Consider the following 7,203-nt stretch of genomic DNA (forward strand, 5'->3'; position numbering starts at 1 on the left):
GAGTCTGGAACAGAGAAGTTCAGTGTAGGCGTAAGGGACCAGATTGGGTGACGAGGCGTCAAGCGTTGGACAGGGTGGGCGAAGATATCCGCGTATATTGGCAGGTCCGCTCAAGCATAGACGTGGGAAATGAATAGTCATCACCAAGACTGGGGATATTGTTCCACTCGTGCCTACGGCTCTATCTTAGCCAACTGGGCTTCAGCGAATGACCTCTCCCTATTATATGATCCCAAACAGCCAGGCTCTTCACAGTGCTAGATGGAATAAAGACTCATCACCCGACCTGTGCTGTATTAGCACAGTCAACGGCCAAGCCTTTCCCGCTATGAGACAAGTTCTCAAGATCTTCCCGTACAGTCATCACCGCCCAGCTATCATCCACATTGGTCTCCAGCTCCCACTGATTCTCTGCTCAGAGAAACTAAGATGGAACTTTCGGAAAGCAAACTGGCGTCTGTTCAGTGATCTTACCAACAAATCTATTCCTGCAATTCCAATTAACTCTATCCCCTCTGAAGATTCCTACAGGCGCTTCCACCAAGCCATCTTCAAAGCAGCTTCCCAAGCCATTCCTCGTGGGAGACGTGCTGACTATACGCCTTGTCTTGATGCTGAATGCGAGCAACTACTAAAGCAGTATGATGAGTCAGGCGACCCAGATGTGGCTGACCATCTCATTGCCTCCCTGGATGCAGCACGCCAAGCCCACTGGCAACAACTCACAGAAAGTCTGAACTTCACCCACTCAAGTAGGAAGGCCTGGAAGCTTCTTCACAGACTGGGTGCCGGTAGCCAACCCCCTCCCGTCTCCCATCCTCCCGTATCTCCAAACTCAGTGGCCAGTCACCTAACTCAAGTTGGACATGCTAAGATCGACCCAGTCTGGAAAAGAGAAATTTCCCATGAGTGGTCATCCCACTTCCGGTTATCTTGTCCATCTCCAAAACTCTCTCCCTTTACACTGTCTGAACTGGAAGACGCTTTGAAGAGGGTTAAACCGGGAACAGCTGCTGGCTATGATAACATCACCCCAGAACTCATTCTGGGTCCCATGGCAAAGAAGTGGCTCGCTTCATTCCTGTCCCACATCTTGGAATCTGAGTCTATGCCCAAAGTTTGGAGTCTTGCGAAGATTATAGCGGTTTTGAAACCAAAGAAAGACCCAACACTGGCCGCCAGCTATAGACCAATTTCTCTCCTCTCTGTGTGTTACAAACTCCTTGAGAGGCTGCTTCTGTCATGTATTTCTCATCTTACAGAGAAATTCCTCTCACCCGCCCAAGCTGGTTTCTGCCCAGGAAGATCTACCTGCGAACAAGCCCTGGCCCTCTCAACTTGCATTGAAAATGGATTCCAGAAGAATTTAAAGACGGGTGCTGTCTTTGTTGATCTCACAGCAGCCTATGACATGGTCTGGCACTGTGGTCTCCTAGTCATGATCTCAAGATGCCTGCCTCCATGGGTGGCCAACACTATATCGTTTCTTCTCCAAAACAGAAGATTCCGGGTGCATCTGGGTGACAAGTCTATCAGATGGAGACTTGTCTCAAGTGGCCTCCCCCAGGGCTCTGTTCTGCCTCCTACGCTATTTAATATTTACATCAATGACCTCCCAGAAACTTCTTCAAGGAAGTTCATCTACGCCAATGACATCTGCTGTGCAACTCAGGCATCAAAGTTCGACATCCTCGAGGAAACACTCACGAAAGACATGTCTCTGATATCTGATTACTGTAAAAAATGGCGACTAATCCCTAGCACTGCAAAAACGGTATCATCTGTTTTCCATCTACACCATGCCTTGGCTGCGCGTGAGCTTAATGTGCAACTTGACAATACGAGAATCCGGCATGAAGCCCAGCCAGTCTATCTTGGCGTTACTCTCAATTGCACTCTGTCATTTCACGAACATCTCATAAAAACTGCAGCAAAGGTGGGCGCGAGGAATAACATCATTGCAAGACTGGCCAGCTCCTCATGGGGCCCGATGGCTTCCACACTACGATCATCATCTCTGCCATTATGCTCTTCCACTGCAGAATACTGTGCCCCAGTATGGTTCCGTAACCCCCATGTCCACTTGGTTGATTCCAAATTATATTCCTCCATGAGGATAATTTCTGGAACCATCCCTTCCACCCCAGTTCCATGGCTGCCAGTTCTTAGCAGCATCGCCCCGCCAGATATTTGTCGGGATGCGGCATCATCTAAGTTCATTTTCTAAATTTAATGTCATATTTAACAATCAGTTCTATACACAAATAAGTTTTAGACTATGAAAAGTCAGACCTTAAGGTGTTGGCTCACTTGGTTGAGTGCTTACGTTATAATATGCAAGGACCCAGGTTCAAGTTCCTAGTCTCCACCTGTAGGAAGAAAGCTTTGCTAGTGATGAAACAGGGCTGCAGGTGTCTCTTTGTCTCTCTCCCTCTATCTTTATCTCTTGACTTTATCCTTCCCTTTATCTCTTGATCTTTATCCTTCCCTTTATCTCTTGACTTCTGACTGTCTCTATCCAATAAATAAAAATGACAGTAAAGAAGGAAAAAAATAATAAATAAAATAATATAAGTATGCACAGGTTACAAACATGACTCACACATAGTACTTGAGTTAGGAAAAAAAATACCCTTGATGCACATATTTAGCAAATTATTAGATAACAAGCTCCTTCTTAGTTTAAAGACCATTGTTGGGACTGGGTGGTGGTGCACCTGGTTGAGAACACATGTGACTATGCACAAGGTCCTGGGTTCTAGCCCCCTGCCTCACCAGTAGGGAGAAAAGCTTTGTGAATGGTGAAGCAGAGCTGCAGGTGTCTCTCTGTGTCTCTCCCTCTCTATCTTCCATTTCTCGATTTCTGGATGCCTTTATCCAATAAGGAAATAAATATTTAAAAAACTTTTAAAAAGAAACTCTGACTTTAAATAGACATTAACTATATATTGCTTATTCAGACTTCATATTTAATGTAAATCAAACCAAATTATGCATACTCTGCTGTGTCTTCTTTCTCTCTGTGCATAAACATTTTTTTTTAGATTCACTCATGTTTCCTTATGTCTATGTGTGGACACACACACATGTTGGTATCTTCTAATTCTGCTTTTAAAAACCCCTTCTGTTTCATTTGGTTTAAATCCCCCCTGCTTAACACTGCATTCTATTTACATAACCACTGCCATCTATTTAGATCACTTTTATATTTACATAAAGCACCACCTTCCCTCCAGGGCATTGGTGGTTTAGTGGTAGAATTCTCACCTGCTCCACCCCCTCTCCTTGTCACACCCTGATTTTCACCAGTCACTTTTCTCTCCACCCTCTCTGCGTCACATCCTGTTCACACCCTACTTGGGAAGTATATATAAAGACAACATTGTTCGTTTTAGTTAGTTGTTAGTTTAGTCTAGCTTGGTATAGATTGTGCTGCGTCCTGCATGAATAAAGAGATACTGCGTACAGCTCAACCATGAGTCCCTGGTCATCTGTTACCCGCCCATGAAGCCAGCCTGGCGAAAACAACACACACACACACACAGACATCATCTACTTTTAAATTTCATTTTTCATTTCTTTTTTTAAATTTTTCATTCAATGCTGGGTAGTATTGAATTGTCTTGTTTGAATGACATTTTGTTGTTCATCTGGAGTCTAAAGATGGTTCACCTGGTAAAATGTGTGCCTGGCCATATGTAAGACTCTGAGCTGAAGTACCAGCACCATGTGGGAGGCCAAATGCTCTTTGGATCAAGGAATGTTGTTGAGATGTCTCTTCCTAGCTTTCTCTCACCCGCCCTCTTCCTCCATTTCTGCAATGAAAGAATGTACACAAAAGTCAGCCAGAGAGAAGTAGAGTTGCATATGCAACTTCTCGGCCTTTTGGCTAAGATCAAGTGAAGTGCATATGCAGAAAACCTTGATGGCCCCTTCTTCTATAGATAAAATTATTCACTTAACTGTTGATGGTTCAACTTAGGATTCATATAAAAATATTTCAGATGCAATAAATATTTAAAATGTATGCTGTTGTTGTTACCAGGGTCTTTCCACTTCAGGATGCCTTTTTCAGTTGAAAAAAAAAAAAAAACAACTGAAACATAGCACAAATTTCCCTCCCTCTAGGGCTGGTGCCATAGAACTCCCATGGCACATTCATTGTTGGGATCTGAACTTGGGTCTCATGATAAGACAGACACCCTCATAGGTGGGCTGTCTTGTCAGTCTCTAAATATATAATATACTTATGATATTGACAAAGAGATCTAGTTTCTTCTAGGAGTTTACCATAGTAGGTATTGTGGTTTTTTCCTGCCTCTGTATGATTAAGACATAATATTATTGTATATTTTTTTCTTCTCTTGCACGTTCATGTGGCAAATCATACTTGATTTATATATGTTATGGGGCCTGATGGTGGTGTATCTAGTTGAGTGCAGATGTGATAATGCACAAGGACTCAGGTTCGAGCCCTGTGTCCCCCACTCCCTTGCAGGGGGAAATCTTTGCAAGTGCTGAAGCAGTGCTGCAGGTATCTCTCTGTCTCTCTTCCTTTATTTCCTTTTCTTTTTATTTGGTACAAGATTGTAAGATTACAATTTATTATTCCACACCACACCCACCACCTTTCTCTGCCTTCCTTTCTTTTTTCTTTTGTTCTAATATTTTATTTATATTGCTTCTCGATCTTTTGGCTAAGATCACATGTAATATCATAAATATTTTAGGGAGGAGAGAGGGAAAGAACCAGACATTACTCTGATACATGTGCTGCTGGGGGATCAAACTCAGAAGCTCACGTTTGAGAGTCCAGTGCTTTATCCACTGTGCCACCTCCCAGACTAACCTTTCTTTGCCTTTCTATCTATCCATTTCCTCTCAATTTCTGGCTGCCTCTATTCAATAAATAAAATAATAAATAAATAAATAAGTAAACAAACAAATAAATAAATAAAAATGCTGAAGCCACTTTATGTCACTGGGATATCTGTAATTTCTAATTTTGATTATACATTTTACATAAGTTTGGGTTTCATTTGCAAATCCTTTAATATTTTGTACCTATGATTATATCTAATACTTTTTTTTTTCTCATTGAACTTTGCTTTAATGGGTCTCAAAATTCTGTGACAGATTTTTGGTCAAGTTCTTTCCATTAAAAAGTACTGATTTTAAAAACTTATAACACACACACACACACACACACACACACACACACACACATGGTTCACAAAACATTCTCCTTTCCTTCTGAAGGTTTTACGATGCATTGTTATCATTAACCAGTCTTTTACAATTAAACCTAAATGGCCAATTGTGACAAACAGTTCTGAGGCCATTCTTCCACCACTGATTAAGACTGGGGTGGCAGGGATTAGGGAGAATATTCATTTAGCTTTCTGTGCCTTCCAGGCAGACTTGGTGACCTTGCCGGTTCCAGCTGCCTTCTTGTCCACTGCTGTGATGACACCTACAGCGACTGTCTGCCTCATGTCACGAACAGCAAAGCGCCCCAGAGGAGGATAATCAGAGAAGCTCTCAACACACATGGGCTTGCCAGGAACCATGTCCACGATGGGAACATCACCAGATTTCAAGAATTTGGGACCATCTTTCAGCTTCTTTCCAGAACGGCGATCAATCTTCTCCTTCAGCTCAGCAAATTTGCAAGCGATGTGAACAGTGTGACAATCAAGCACAGGTGCATATCCAACACTGATTTGGCCTGGGTGGTTCAGAATGATCACCTGAGCTGTGAAGCCAGCTGCTTCCATTGGTGGGTCATTTTTGCTGTCACCAGCCACATTGCCATGACGAACATCTTTCATAGACACGTTCTTCACGTTGACGCCCATGTTGTCTCCAGGAAGAGCTTCACTGAGAGCTTTGTGGTGCATTTCAACAGATTTCACTTCAGTTGTAATGTTGACTGGAGCAAATGTGACCACCATGCCAGGCTTGAGAACACCAGTCTCAACTCGGCCCACAAGGACAGTACCAATACCACCAGTCTTGTACATGTCCTGGAGGGGCAGGTGCAGGGGCTTTTCAGTTGGACGAGTTGGTGGCAGGATGCAATCCAAAGCATCAAGGAGTGTGGTTCCACTGGCACTGCCATCTTTACAGGTGATTTTCCATCCTTTGAACCAAGGCATATTAGCACTTGGGTCCAGCATGTTGTCACCATTCCAACCAGAAATTGGCACAAAGGCTACTTACTGTGTCAGGGTTGTAGCCAATTTTCTTAATGCAGGTGCTGACTTCTTTAACGATTTCCTCGTATCTCTTCTGGCTATAGGGTGACTTGGTGGAATCCATTTTTTTGACACCAATAATGAGCTGCTTCACACCCAGCATGTAATTCAGAAGGGCGTGCTCACAGGTCTGCCAGTTCTTGGAGATACCGGCTTCAAACTCACCAACACCAGCAGCCACAATCAGGACAGCACAGTCGGCCTGAGATGTGCCTGTGATCATGTTCTTGATGAAGTCTCTGTGTCCTGGGGCATCGATGATGGTCATGTAGTACTTGCTGGTCTCGAATTTCCACAGGGAGATATCAATGGTGATACCACGTTCGGGTTTGGCCTTCAGCTTGTCCAAAACCCAGGCGTACTTGAAGGAGCCCTTGCCCATCTAGGCTGCCTCCTTCTCGAACTTCTCAATGGTCCTCTTGTCGATGCCGCCGCGTTTGTAGATGAGATGGCCAGTAGTGGTGGACTTGCCAGAGTCGACGTATCCGATGACCACGATGTTGATGTGGGTCTTTTCCTTTCCCATTTTGCCTCGAGGTTTGTTTTCATGACACCTGTGTTCTGGCTGCAAACCTGTTGCAAAAAACATCTAATACTATTCTATAGCTTTAAGATCTTGTTAGTATTTCTTATTACAGTTCTGTCCTTACAAAATGATTTGGAGATGGGTAGGTGGTGGCTAACCAGGTTAAGCAAACATAATACTAAGCACAGGGACCCATGCAAGGATCCGGGTTTGAGCCTAGGCTCCCCATCTACAGGGAGGACACTTCATAAGTGATGTAGCAGATCTGCAGGTGTCTTATATCTCTCCCTCTATCTCCCATCCCCTCTCAATTTCTCTCTGTTCTATTAAATAAAAATAAATTAGAAAAGCTGCACTAATTTCAGGACCCATCTTCCTCTGGTAGTAGGTAGAATATTTTGCCCAACCTCCCTTCAGAAA

At 43.5% G+C, this 7,203-nt stretch overlaps 1 pseudogene; it reads right to left on the reverse strand.

Annotated features, from left to right (window-relative positions):
• Nucleotides 1-5,218: 5,218 nt before the first annotated feature.
• LOC103114880 (elongation factor 1-alpha 1-like) lies at nt 5,219-6,797 on the reverse strand (annotated as a pseudogene).
• Nucleotides 6,798-7,203: the final 406 nt, after the last annotated feature.

This window comes from Erinaceus europaeus, chromosome 1 (genome assembly GCF_950295315.1).
Source record: "Erinaceus europaeus chromosome 1, mEriEur2.1, whole genome shotgun sequence".
Classification (NCBI taxonomy): Eukaryota; Metazoa; Chordata; class Mammalia; order Eulipotyphla; family Erinaceidae; genus Erinaceus; species Erinaceus europaeus.